This window comes from Nematolebias whitei, chromosome 10 (assembly GCF_014905685.2).
Source record: "Nematolebias whitei isolate Nwh7 chromosome 10, NemWhi1, whole genome shotgun sequence".
Lineage (NCBI taxonomy): Eukaryota > Metazoa > Chordata > Actinopteri > Cyprinodontiformes > Rivulidae > Nematolebias > Nematolebias whitei.
The window spans coordinates 38,885,024-38,899,507 of record NC_056507.1 but is presented as its reverse complement, the minus strand read 5'-3'; the positions used below and the strand labels follow the sequence as shown (position 1 = coordinate 38,899,507).

At 43.9% G+C, this 14,484-nt stretch overlaps 1 protein-coding gene across 1 annotated transcript in view; it reads left to right on the top strand.

The window, feature by feature from the left end:
* Positions 1-14,484, top strand: part of hdac10 (histone deacetylase 10) — a 72,691-nt gene that overhangs the window by 13,419 nt on the left and 44,788 nt on the right. The window lies entirely within an intron of this gene.

The window sequence follows — 14,484 nt, the reverse complement described above, 5'->3', positions numbered from 1 at the left end:
CACAAGGTCGAAGATCCAAAAGTTGTTTTCGTTCATACACCAGCAGAGCGTTGATGTCACAGATGTGAAATGAAAAAAAAACACCAAAAATATGAACACCATCAGCAGAGGTGGATTGCAAGCCATGTACACAGGCGCCATCTTACCGGAATTTTTTGGAAAGGACAACAGCAACAACAATAAACAATTATAAAAAGTCATAATACAGGTTTTTTTTTTTTGTTTTTTTTTTTACAAATAGGATGGCTAAAAGGAAAAGGTAACAAAACAAACAAACCAAAAAAAAAAAACAGCTAGATTCTAAGGCGAATGTAGAAAACTAAAAACAGGAACATGTCTGCATTGGTCCCTGCCAGGAGTCCAACAGATTCTTAAAGCCACTTAGAGAGGTGTTTGAAGAGGCGTATGAATCAGGAATTCTGCCACCAACTTTACGGTCTGCACTAATTACCTTGGTTCCAAAGCCTGGCAGACCACCAATAGAAAGAGGATCTTATCGCCCCCTGTCTTTAATGTGCTGTGATACTAAGATACTATGCAAAGTTTTGACCAGAAGACTAGAGTTGTGTGTTCCATCCCAAATTTTTAATGATCAGAATGGTTTTATTCCTGGGCGTCAGGCATTTCACAATATACGTAGAGCATTGAATATATTACGTGAATGGCAGGATGTGAAAGATAATGTAATCCTGTCACTGGACGCAGAAAAAGCTTTCACTTTTTGCAGATGATGTCGTTATATATCTGTCCAACTTGAATACATCCATTCCAACACTTGTTGACCTAATCAAATCTTTTGGAGCATTTTCTGGCTACAAAGTTAATAGTTCAAAATCAGTTATATTATTTTTGAATAAATATGAAAGACAAAACCCAAAAATATATACTCCCTTTTCAGTTACTCAGGAGGGATTTACATATTTAGGAGTCAAAATAATTCCTGAAATTGAGAATATAGTCTCACTCAACTATGATCCCATAGTACAGTCTACAAGTGAATCTTGGAGTAGGTGGATGTCAATGCCGATTTCTATGCTAGGCCTTATTAGTATAATAAAACTGTCAATCCTCCCTAAATTTCTTTACTTATTTCAATCTATACCTCTTCCACTTTCATTAACTTTTTTTTTGTAGGCTCAGGAAACTGATCACAAATTTTGTATGGAATAACAGGCGTCCAAGACTCTGGCTCTCCTTATTGTACCTTCCCTACGATAGAGGGGGGCTTCAACTACCGAACCTATAATGGTACTATTGGGCAGCACAACTGTGTACAGCTATGTTTTACTTTTCCTCTAATCCTCCAGCATGGACAGCTATTGAACGTGCTACAGCAGGTGGTTTATCTCTTCAATCATATATTTATTCTGCTCATATTAAAAAACTCAAGAAACAGACAAAAAAATCCATTTTTTAAGAATACCCTCTCTGGTTGGCACAAAGTACATGCATATATAGAGGATGTACCTAAGTTTTCACAATTTTCACCGATATGGGGAAAGGATTATTTTGCACCTGGCAGAGTTGATGGTGGATTCAAGCAATGGGCATACAAAGGTTTAGGAAAAATAGTTGATTTATGTTCAGATGGTAGACTAATGACCTTTGACCAGCTTGTTCATAGATATTCCATTCCTAGAAAGCACTATTTTGAGTATTTTCAGTTAAGAAGTTTTATAACATCACAGGTCCACAACTTAGAGGAGCCACCCCTCTCAGAAATAGAGAAACTCACTGTAAATAATGAAGATAATCAAAGACACACATCACTATTGTATGCTATGTTGAGATACAGATCTAAAGATACTTCACAATCAAGACTTAATGCCTGGAGAGATGACCTACGAGTAGATATTACTCAGACTGAGTGGGAACATGTTTGCTTCAAAGCACAAATGCAGACAATTAACACAGCATTAAAACTGTTAAAGTATAAATGGCTGTTCAGGATATATATAACACCTGTGAAACTTTACAAGTTTAATCCTGTCATTCCTGATAACTGTCCTAGATGTAATGTTAATATTGGCACATTGGTGCACTGCATGTGGTAATGCCCAAAGATTCAGGTATTTTGGAGGAACACAGTTGATCTGATCTTACTTCTAGCTGCTATAGAGGGTCCTTTTGAGGCAAAGTTCTGTATATTAGCTATCTATCCTAATGACTTTGTACCAAGCCACAAAACAGCACCTTTGATCGACTTATGTATGCTGCAAGCCAGAAGAGTAATCGCTTTGAAATGGAAAAGTATGGACAGTCCTACAACTGCAATGTGGCTATGGAAAGTGGCTTCTTGCCTTGATTTGGAGAAATTAACATATATGGTTAGAGGAAAGACCAGTAAATTTAAGGCAATATGGGACACCTTCATGCAATTTTTGGAAAGTTAACAAGCTGAAGTGAATGAATGGAATGGAACAAAATAAAAAAGCAGCACCCAATAAGATTAATAATAATTTATACAACTCAATATATGAGTGATACTCTATCTAGGCATTAGAATTGGATGATTGAAACCTTTTTTTTTACATTTGTACATGTGTTTAATATTATGCATTTGTACCGTTTAAAAAAAATTATTATTATTATTATTCTTTCTTCTTCTTCTTCTTGTTCTGAGAGGAGTGTTTAAGGGTTTTATTTTTGTTTTGGGTGTGGCCGTCAGGTGCACCTGGCTGGCCGGCGTGTAGACGCCATGGTGGTGGAGAGCACTGGGAACTTCTCCGCGCTGACACGTAAGAATGGCATCAAGGTGAGTGCTGGTTCTTCGTGAAGCGTGGAGGAAGTTTGTTTGGCGGTGGGGGAGGTGGTTGGACATGGGTCCATCAAGTCCGCAGCCCGCATGAACGGGGCTGTAGTGATTTTTGTTGATACCGTGGAGAAAGCTCGGCAGCTGGTTGAGGCTGGCATCTCAGTGGGAGACTTGTTTTTGCAGGTGTCACCACTGATGCTGCCAGCCACGAAGATAACTCTGTCTAATGTCCCCCCGTTTGTTAGTGACGAGTTTCTAATCAAGGAACTGTCCAGACATGGGAAGGTGGTGTCCCCGATCAAAAAAATCTTGACGGGGTGTAGATCACCCCTTCTCAAACACGTTGGCTCTCACAGGAGACAACTGTTCATGATCCTGAACAAACGGGGGGAAGAGTTTAACATCAGGTTTCATGTCAAACTGGATGATTTTGATTATCTTTTGTTCGCTACTTCAGCGAACATAAGTTTTGGATGTGGCCAAGAGGGGCACGTAATTAAAATGTGCCCAAACAGAGCCGGGCCGGTTCCGCCCGCTGCTGCAGAGGACCCCCCAGCTGCCGCCGGTCCCCCTCCCGCCGCTGCTGCGGGGGGGTCCGACACTACCGCCGGTCCCCCTCCCGCCGCTGCTGCGGGGGGGTCCGACACTACCGCTGTTTCCCCTCCCGCCGCTGCTGCGGGGGGGTCCGACGCTGTCACTGCCGCTGGTCCCCCCTCCCGCTGCTGCTGCGGGGGGGTCCGACGCTGTCACTGCCGCTGGTCCCCCTCCCGCCGCTGCTGCGGGGGGATCCAACGCTGTCACTGCCGCTGGTCCCCCTCCCGCCGCTACTGCGGGGGGGTCCGCGGCCCCCGCCGACGGGGTTTGTATTAATGTTGAGTTGCCAGCTGTGGGTAGGGAAACGTGTGTGTGGGGATAATGGTAACAGCACGGAGGTGTGTGGTGGAGGGGATAATGGTGGTGGTGTGGACGGTGAGAAGGAGGCTTGGGGGGAGGTGGGGGAGAGAAACGGAGAGCGAGAAGTGCAGGAGGGTGATGAGGGTATAGTGTGTGGTGATCGGGAAGGGAAAGCAGAGGCGGAGGTGGATGGAGAAAAAAAGGTGAAGGAAAAAAAAAGTGAGAGGTCAGGAGCTGGTGTAGAGGGAGAAGCAGGGGCGGTTGTAGAGGAGATGGAGCTGGGGGCCCCAACCCAAGTAAAAAAACAAGGCAAAAGAAAAAACACAGACGCTACAGCATATGCCAGCAAGCAGCTCAGCAAAATATCTGTAGAGAGGAAAGAAAACTCAGACAGCGACAGTGAAGGCTGGGCTCTGATTTCAGTGAGTCCTCCCATGCCTCACAGGTTGACAAAAGCGAACCCAGATACCCTGTGGAACTATTCCTGACTTTCCTCCAGCAAACCAAAGGGCTGAGAGGAGTCAAACTAGAAAGCCATTTCCCGAATTTGAGAACTTTCTACTTCTCAGCCAGTTATCATATCAGGCACAAGAAGGAATCAGGTTTCACTGATCAGCAAGTTTACAGACTAAAGAAATTAATGAGCACGGCACGAAAACAATTCTGAACAATATGACATACATCTGCGTTTTAATAATTTTTATAGTCTTTTGGTACATGCTTTTAACCTTTTACCCATGGTTACTTTTAAAATAGCGTCTTTGAATATAAATGGGGCAAGAGAAAGTTTGAAGCGTGAACTAATCTATCAAACCATGAACTATAAAAAGATTGTACTCTTTCTACAAGAGACAAACAGTGATGCACTCAATGAAGCAGAATGACGCAGGGAGTGGAATGGAGAGATCATCTTGAGCCACGGCACATCTAAGAGTGCAGGTGTAGGACTCCTTTTTGCAAAGGCCTTCACTCCCAGCCATGTAGAAACACATCACATTGTTCAGGGTAGATGCCTTTTAGTCAAAACTTGTTTCGATCATTTTAATGTAATTTTTATCAACATTTACGCTCCCACTGCCAATGCAAAGAAAAAACGTTTTTTAGAAGAAATTGGGGAGAGGTTGGGAGACTGTGGGCCTGAGGACTATGTTTTTATAGGTGGGGATTTTAATTGCACTGAAGACGAATCTCTGGACCGCAATCATGCAGAGCCTCATCCAGCAGCCCAGCGTGTCCTGAGACAGCTGATTGTGTCTCACGGCCTGGTGGATGTATGGAGAAGGATGCACGCAGGCTCCAGACAGTACACATGGTCCCACCTTAAAGAAAATTGCATTTCTTTAGCTCGCCTCGATCACATCTATTGTTTTAAACATCATTTTAATGTTTTTAAAGCTTGTCAGATTTTACTAGTAGCTTTTACAGACCATTTGCTGATTTTAGATAGTGTTTTTATTGGAAACATTTTACCTAAGAGCGCCTACTGGCATTTTAACTCAGTTTTAACTTATGACCGTAGTTTTTGAGCGACTCTGAGTTATTTTATGGAGGGTTTTAGACAGAGGAAGGGTGATTTTACGTGTTTGCAGCAATGGTGGGACCACGGTAAAGTTGAAATAAAACTACTGTGTCAGCAGCACACTTTCAACGTCACTTGCAACATCACCAGATCTATCAAGGATCTGGAGATTGATATAGTGGAGCTAGAAAGACTCAGTGAATCCACAGGAAACCGAGAGCACTTTGAAGCTCTCAAAGAGAAAAGGTTAGCTTTAGCCAAACTGCTGGACGCGAAGGTCCAGGGCGTGTTGGTCAGGTCCCGGATGCAGAACATCACAAAGATGGATGCTCCCTCTAGCTTCTTCTTTAGCTTGGAGAGGAAAAACAGGCAGAGTAAAGTGATCCACTCTCTGTTGTCAGACACCGGGCAACAGCTGAGTGAGCCAGGCTAGATCAGGATGAGGGCTGTGGGGTTCTACTCCTCATTATTCCAGAGTGAATACAAGAGAGATGATGAACTGTTCGGTGAGTTCTGCAGTGGACTACCCCAGGTCTCCGAGGAGACCAACGCCCACCTGGAGCGCCCCCTGGGGCTTCACGAGCTCCACACAGCCCTCCAGAACATGCAAGGCCAGTGGGCACCCGGCATAGATGGACTCACTGTGGAATTTTATAAAGCATACTGGGACATCCTGGCAGAAGATCTACTGGGTGTCCTCAGGGAAAGCCTAAGCACTGTCTCACTCCCACTATCGTGCCGCAGAGCAGTAATCACTCTCCTGCCCAAAAAAGGGAACCTACAGGAGATGAAAAACTGACGCCCGGTATCCCTGCTCTGCACCGACTATAAAATCCTCTCCAAGGTCCTGGCTACCAGAATGAGAGAGGCTATGGAGCAGGTCATCCACCGGGACCAGACTTACTACGTCCCCAGCAAATCCATGGTGGATAACATCTACCTCATTCGAGACGTTTTGGAAGTCTCCAGTTCATTAGGCCTGAACACAGCCTTGGTCTCACTTGACCAAGAAAAGGCTTTTGACCGCGTTGAACAGAACTTCCTCTGGGAAACCATGAGGGAGTTCGGGTTCAGCGCTGGTTTTATAGACAAGATCCAGGGGCTGAACAGAATATGTTCATCTACATACTGCATCCCTGGTATGTAGATGAACATATTCTGTGATATATTCATAAATTAAACGGATTCATTCATTTTTCTGGACTGAATAATATCGTGCATTGAATTTAATTAAATGTAACGTGAGACGTTAATTTTCTTTGACCCATCAAATGAATGTGGTCATTTATTAACAGAATCAAGTTTAACATCAAACATTTACATTAATTTGGCAAAATGATTTCAACAACAACATGGCTTAATTAGCGAGTTTACAATTAGAAAACCATACGGCGATGGTTTTCTCACTTCAAGCTTCACAACAGACATTTCTGAAAATATCTAGAATGATTTGCAGAATAGAAGAGTTTAAAGATGGAAAATGAAGTTTATCTTGAGAGAGATGGGTGAGGGAATTTGTCTGTTATAACCAGAACAACACGCTCCTTCTGGACCCAGCTTAACCAACGGTACACTTTGCGGTTGAAGATCGACTCTTTTTACCTTGGCAGAGGATAATTCCGACTTCGGTGTAGAGTTGCCTTCAAACGCTCTCCAGCGTCTCCGTAAGGATAGTAGGGAACCGTTCGGAGTCGTGAGATCATCCAGAACAGACTTCATAGTTCCTCTGAACTTCTCTCGTCCAGCTTAGTTGCAGATGTCCTGAGCATTCTGCATTCCAGCATTCTGAACTCTGCTGCTCTCGGAACTAACTCACAGCATTCTCTCAGCGTTCTTCTCAGCCTTCTTTTCCCCTGAACTGCTCAGAACTTCTCAGAACTACTGTGAACTAGGAAGTGTTGCACCTTTTAAAAGAGGTCACTTCCGGTTCATTTGAGAACTTTCTGATTGGTCGATGGACCAAACAGAGGTGTGTTTTTGTGATGTAAGAGGTTATTAAAAGTCAAGGAAAAAGATTAAGTTTGTTTAAGAACAGACAGAAGATTGTTATGAAGAACTCAGACTCCGTGGAGTCAATTCTCTAGTATCTTTCTGTAAAAGTTAAACATGACATTTCTTTTCAGTAAACTTGCAGTTGACCGAAACTTGACCTTTGACCAACTTACACAACTTGCTCATTTCAGACAGAAGATCAAGAAATTGAATCATTACTCTGTAACACATTCTAACTTGATTTCCACTTTGAATGAGGATTAAAAATCACTAATACTGTTTCACAGTTGATTTAAAAATGAGTAGTTCACTTCAACATTTAAAAATGGTTTGAACTAAACACACTTTGATTATCAAAACATTTGTAAAATAGTAATGATAATAGAAAAGAGAGTGTTCTTTCAATTGATCAGTTCAGGACACTTTAGAAAGTCTCTGGGTGAACTTAATTTTGTGTTTCTGGACTCAAATCAACGAAATACAGTTCTTGTCCCAGGAAGGCCCCTCAAGGCCAGGACTTGACCTGAGGCTTAGTTCACTACACTGTAACGAGTCTGTATGGATCAGCACAAGACCTGACTCAGGACATTAAAATAAAAGGTTTTATTTATTAAAGGCGTTTGTCTGGGGAGGATCCGAGCCTCAGTTCTGGTCCAATCTATGAAGACAGACAGGTTAGTGACTGCAAAAAGGTTCTGGGAGCTGAGAGAGGTGGTGTGCACGTCACTAACCTTCTGTGGCAGGAGCAGGGCTGAGACAGAGAACGTTGGAGGGCTGGGCAGGAAACAGAATCCAGGGACGTAGCAGGGGTCGAGAGCCAGGAGCTGTGTGAACAGGCAAAAGGATGATCCGTAGTCGTGGTCGAAGAGGAGAGCGAGGTTGTACCATGTAGGCCGAGAGTGTGGTATCCAGACAGGGGCAAAGACAAAGCGAGGAGTCAAGAGGGAAGCTGTGGTCAAAAACGAAGAAACTAGGAACAAGCGAATGCTGGATAATTTACTGGCTGTGAGGCTTTCAATAATCTGGCACTGAGGAGAGTGAGAGTGGAGCTTAAGTAGTGAGCTGAACAGGTGTGGCAGGTGAGTGGTGATTGCAGAGACAGGGTGCAGCAGATGAGTGCAGATTGCTGAGAGAGAGTGACAGGAGCAGAAAATGGGTGATAGGCAGTGCAGGACCAAACAGGATGAAATAAACAGAAACTGAGGCAGGAAAAAACGTGAATGATCTTAAAACAGGGGCTGTGATATGAGGAGCAGAGGCTTAGGCAGATGGGGGGGCAGCGGGGGCCGCTGAGCGTGACATACACTCCTTTTAGAGTGTGTAGAGGTGTACAGCAGGGCTGTGCGCTCTCAGGGATGCTCTACGTGCTCTCCCTAGAACCCCTCCTCCGAAAGATCCGATCAAGTGTCCATGGTTTTACTTTACCCAGTTTTAACAACAATATAGTTTTATCCGCCTACGCAGATGACGTTGCTGTTTTTATGAAAAACCAACTGGACGTAGACATTTTAAAAAAGGTTACTGAGAATTTCTCCACCCTGTCTAATGCGAGGGTGAACTGGGGAAAGAGCACAGCCCTCGCCGTGGGTGAGTGGCCTGAAGGGCTCCCAGTTCTCCCTCAAAGCCTCCTGTTGAAGAAAGACAGTTTTAAATACCTCAGTATAAGGGAAATAAGGATGTGATAAATAAAAACTGGGAAAACGTCAAAGAAAAGATTGGAAAAAAACTGCAAAAATGGAAATTGCTGCACTCCCAGATGTCCTACAGAGGCAGAGTGCTAGTTTTAAATAACCTGGTCGCTTCAGAGTTGTGGCACAAACTGGCCGTTCTAGACCCACCTCCAGACCTGTTAGTACAACTACAGTCTGAGATGGTGGAGTTCTTTTGGAACGGTCGACATTGGGTGCCACAGTCGGTCTTGTTTCTACCGAGAGAGGAGGGGGGACAGGGCCTTGTCCACCTGGCCAGTAGGACGGACACTTTTAGGATTCAGTTTCTACAAAAATATCTGGCAGGACTTGCTGACACAGTGTGGAGAGACGTGGCCAGCTGCATCCTGAGACGCGTGAGTGGGTTGGAGCTGGATGCGGCTCTGTTTCTAACTGACATTGGCCGTCTACAGATAAAGGGGTTGCCCCAGTTTTATCAGAGTGTTTTTAAATTAGTTTATTTTTTTAAACTCAACAGAACAAAAACGAATAATTCTCTGCATTGGCTTTTAGAAGAACCGTTAGTCTGTGGAGCGAGACTGGACGTCTCTGACAGCACTGTGCCGGGGCTGTCGACGGTGCTTTGCAGGTCTGGGACGGTGACCCTGAGGCGACTGGTGGAGACGGCTGGACCAGACTTCTCCAGCGTCCAGAAGGTGGCCTCGTTGCTCGGGGTCCGATCTGCCAGACTGGTGCGGCGCTTCTTGGACCTGTTGAGGGAGAGGTTGATAGCTGGGGAGAAGCGTCTCCTGCAGCTGTGGTCCGCGAAAGGTCACCTGCCTGATGCAACGGACCCGTTTCCAGACACCCACCTGGATCCTGACCTCGGGGACAGCAGTGGCCCCCTGCTTCGTGCCACAGGTCTAAAGGTGGAATTGTGCAGATCGGGTCCAAAAGTACTGTACAGAATCTGTGTGAAGGTACTGAACAAGAGGAATCTGCACAACAGAGCTGTCAGTGTCTGGGAAAGCAAGTTCAGAAGGCAGAAGCCCCAGTGGAGGACACTCTACAAACCTCCAATTAAAAAACGGACTGGTGACCTTCAATGGAGGATCCTTCATGGCGCCATTGCTACCAACTCTTTTTTTATCTGTCATCAGTCCCAGAGATTTAAAAGAGTGTCCTTTTTGCAGTTTGTTAGAGAATGTTTTTCACGTTTTTATGGATTGTGCACGACTTAACAGTTTTTTTTAACCTCTTAACAAAGATTTTTAACCTTTTTGACACAGTCTTTACCCAATCTGTTTTTATTAATGGTGTATTTTACAGTAGAGCCACTAAGGACAAGTCCCAAATTTTAAACTTTTTAATCGCCGAGGCAAAGATGGCTATTTATTTGTCTTGCAGGGACAGACTGCAGGATGGACCTCGCCTCGATGCTGTGTCTCTGTGGAGGTGCAACGTCAGGGCCAGGTTGGCCCTGGAGTTTCACTTCCACAGAGACACTGGGGATGTGGAAAGGTTTGTGAAACTGTGGGGATTTAAAAAAGTCTTATGCACCATTTCTGATCAGAAGGAACTAAAATACAACAAGCTTTTAATGTAAACTATTTTTTTTCTTTAAAGCTTGTCCTGATCATGCTTTTAATACTGTTTTCTAATATTTTTTTGTTAACTGTGTGAATAAAGTTTTGCTAAAAATCAAATCAAAATCTTCTTCTTCTTTGTGTGAGAGGAGTGTGAGAGGAAGAGCAGAGGATCAGAAAGTGAGAGTGTCTATTCATTCGTTTTTTCTGTCCTTTTTCTACTTTTTTCACTTGGTGTTTATGTTAGTTATTTAATTGTGGGGTTTGGTGTTTTATTAGTTTAAAAAGTTTGTTTGACAGGGTGTGGCCGTCAGGTGCACCTGGCTGGCCGGCGTCTAGACGCCATGGTGGCGGAGAGCACGGGAGGATTCTCCACGCTGACGCGGAAAAACGGCATCAAGGTGAGCGCTGGCTCTCCGTGCAGCGTGGACGAAGTTTGTTTAGCGGTGGGGGAGGTGGTTGGACATGGGTCCATCAGGTCCGCAGCCCGCATGAACGGGGCTGTGGTCATTTTTGTTGATAAGGTGGAGAAGGCGCAACAACTGGTCGAGGCTGGCATCTCAGTGGGTGACTTGTTTTTACAGGTGTCACCACTGGCGCTGCCAGCCACCAAGATTACTCTGTCCAACGTCCCCCCGTTTATTAGTGACGAGTTTTTGATAAAGGAGTTGTCCAGACACGGGAAGGTGGTGTCACCGATTAAAAAAGTGTTGACGGGGTGTAAATCACCACTTCTCAAACACGTCGTCTCCCACAGGAGAACATTGTTTATGATTTTGAACAAGCGGGGGAAAGAGTTTGTGCGTTTTCACGTTAAACTGGATGATTTTGAGTATCTTTTATTCGCCACTTCCTCCAACATGAAATGTTTTGGATGTGGCCAGGAGGGGCACGTAATAAAAATGTGCCCAAACAGGGCCGGACCGGCCCCGCCCGCTGCTGCGGCGGGTTCCCCTCCCGCCGCTGCTGCTGCGGGGACCCCCCCGGCTGCGGCGGGTCCCCCTCCCGCCGCTGCTGCTGCGGGGACCCCCCCGGCTGCGGCGGGTCCCACTCCCGCCGCTGCTGCGGGAGAGTCCGCGACCCCAGCTGACGTGGAACAAGTTAGTGTTGAGGTGACATCTGTGGACGGTGAAGCAACAAAAAGTATGTGTGTGGGAAAAGGTGGCAACACGGAGGTGTGTGGTGGTGGGGAGAATGGTAGTATTGTGCATGGTGAGGAGGAGGCTCGAGGGGAGGTGGGGGAGAGAAACGGAGAGCGAGGAGTGCAAGGGGGTGATGATGAGTTGGTGTGTGGTGATCTTGAAGGGAAAGGAGAGGTGGAGGTGGATGAGGAAACAAAAGGTGCAGGAAAGAAAAGTGAGAAGTCAGGAACTGGTGTGGAATGAGAAGCAGGGGCGGTTGTAGAGGAGATGGAGCTGGGGGCCCCAACCCAGGTGAAGAAACTAGGGAAAAGAAAAAATATTGAAGTTGCTGCACGGGCCAGCAAGCAAGCTAGCAAAATGTGTGCAGAGATGAAGGAGGGAGCAGAGAGCAGTGACAGTGAGGGCTGGTGCTCTGACTTCAGTGAAGTGTGAACTGTCGGAGAAGACAGTTGGCTGCCCTGCCTCTACCCCATCTCAGCCTCAGTTTATTTAAGTAATAAAGCATATATTTAAAGTGTATTTGGATATGTAATTGTGACTTATTGAATTTATATATATATATATATAAATAAATAAAACCAACTTTTATTTGACTTAAATTTTGTTTTATTTTTCTAATTCTCATTATCAAATTGACTCAACATATTTCTTCTATTTTATTTCAACTTGTCCTAAAACTATGCCACAGAATTTTTGGTGGATTTGAGACAAAGAGACAGTCTCACAGGCTGACTGCACTGAACCCCGGTACCCTGTAGAATCCTTCCTGTCCTTCCTCAAGCAAACCAAAGGGCTGAGAGGGGTTAAAGTTGAAAGTTATTTTCCTAACCTGAAAACGTTTTATTTCTCAGCCAGACATCACATTAGACACAAAAAAGAGTCAGGTTTTACAGATCAAGAAACATTCAGATTAAAGAAAATAATGATCAAAGTCAGAAAACAATTCTGAACAAATGATGAACAGCAGCATTTTAATATTTCTTATAGTCTTTTTGTACACGCTTTTAAACCTCTCACTCACCATGAATGCTTTTAAAATAGCATCATTAAACCTGAACGGGGCCAGAGAGGCTGTGAAACGTGCACTGGTTTACCAAACCATAAAGTATAAAAAAATTGACGTTTTATTTTTACAAGAGACACACAGTGATCTATCCAATGAGACAGAGTGGCGCAGGGAGTGGGAGTACGTGTCAATTTACTGGGGCTGGATGCTGCTCTGTTTTTAACTGATTTTAGTCTTTTAAACTTAAAGGGATTGCCTCAGTTTTATCAAGGTGTTTTTAAATCCTGTGGACTTTTTAAACTAGATCATTCACAGGCGCATAATTCTCTGCATTGGTTTTTAGAAGAGCCTTTAGTATGTGGGTCCAGACTGGATGTGTGTCGCGGCACAATACCAGGATTGTCGGAGATGCTGTGTAGGTCCAAGACAATGACTGTGAAACATCTGGTGGAGGCAGCTGGACCGGACTTTTCCAACACCCAGGCTGTTGTTTCTCTGCTAGGAGTCAGGTCCATTAGACTTGTGCAGCGCTTCCTGGACCTCTTGAAAGAAAGGATGACGGCCGGAGGGAGGCGTCTCCTGCAGCTACTCCACGAAAGAAAGGTTTTGCCGGACCCAACAGACCCAGTACCTAATGTGACATTGACCACTGGCTTCACAAAAGACAGCGGTCCTTTGCTGTATGAAAAAAACTCACAGATGTGCCTCCAGAGTACGAGCCCAAAAGTACTCTATAAAAACTGTGTCAAAGTATTAAATGAAAGAACTTTAAAGAACAGACAAGTGAGCGTGTGGGCAGACCATCTGAGAGGACAAACCCCTCAGTGGAGGACGCTGTACAAACCTCCGATAAAAAAACGGACTGGCTATCTCCAATGGAGGATTTTACATGGAGCCATTGCAACAAACTCGTTTTTATCGGTTTTTAGTCCAGGGGTTTTAAATGAGTGTCCTTTCTGTGGTCTGTCTGAGAGTGTTTTTCATGTTTTTATTGATTGTAGAAGACTGTTGACATTTTTTAGTTTATTGATGAGTGTTTTTAGCTGTTTTGGCATCGTTTTTACCAGTTCTGTATTTATTTATGGACTGCGTTTCAGCAAGGAAAACAAACCCAAGTGCCACATTTTGTCTTTTTTAATTGCTGAAGCAAAAATGGCTATTTATTTATCTCGTAGAGATGGATTCCAAGCTGGTCCTCATCTCAATGCCGTGGCCCTGTGGAAATGTAACGTCAAGGCCAGGTTGAAGCTAGAGTTCTTCTTCCACAAAGCCACTGGGAATATGAAAACTTTTGTGCAGCTATGGGGTTTTAATGGGATCTTATGCAACATATCAACTCAGGAAAATCTGTTAATTAATAAGCATCTAATTTAATTATTTTAAGTTTTGACCTGATGTGAATATCTTGTCTTTTTAATCGTTTTCTGTACATTTTATATTTGTCAATAAATGTTTTGTTAAAAATCAAAATCTTGTTCTTCTTGTTCTTCTTGTTCTTCTTCTTATTATTATTATTATAATTATTTATTTTATATATATATATATATTTTTAATTTATTAATTAATTTTTTGAAACCCTGAGTGTTAATTGTGGGTGGGGGGGCGGTGATTGTGTGGGGGAACTCTTTAATGTATGTTTGAATGTATGTCTTCTATGTTTCATATATGAAAAAAAAAAACAATAAATATATTGTTAAAAAAAACTTCTTAAATTTGACAATAATTACTAATTATTGTCAAATTTCAAACAATATCATTTATCGCAATAATTTCTGAGACAATTAATCGCCCAGCAAAACTTGTTATTGTGACAGGCCCAGTTAGATGTCTTGCTCAGAGACACCACGACATGTGGGAATGGCTGGGAGTTGAACCTGCAACTTTTAGGTCCCAGGTTGGCTGCCCTGCCTCTACCCCATCTCAGCCTCAGTTTATTTAAGT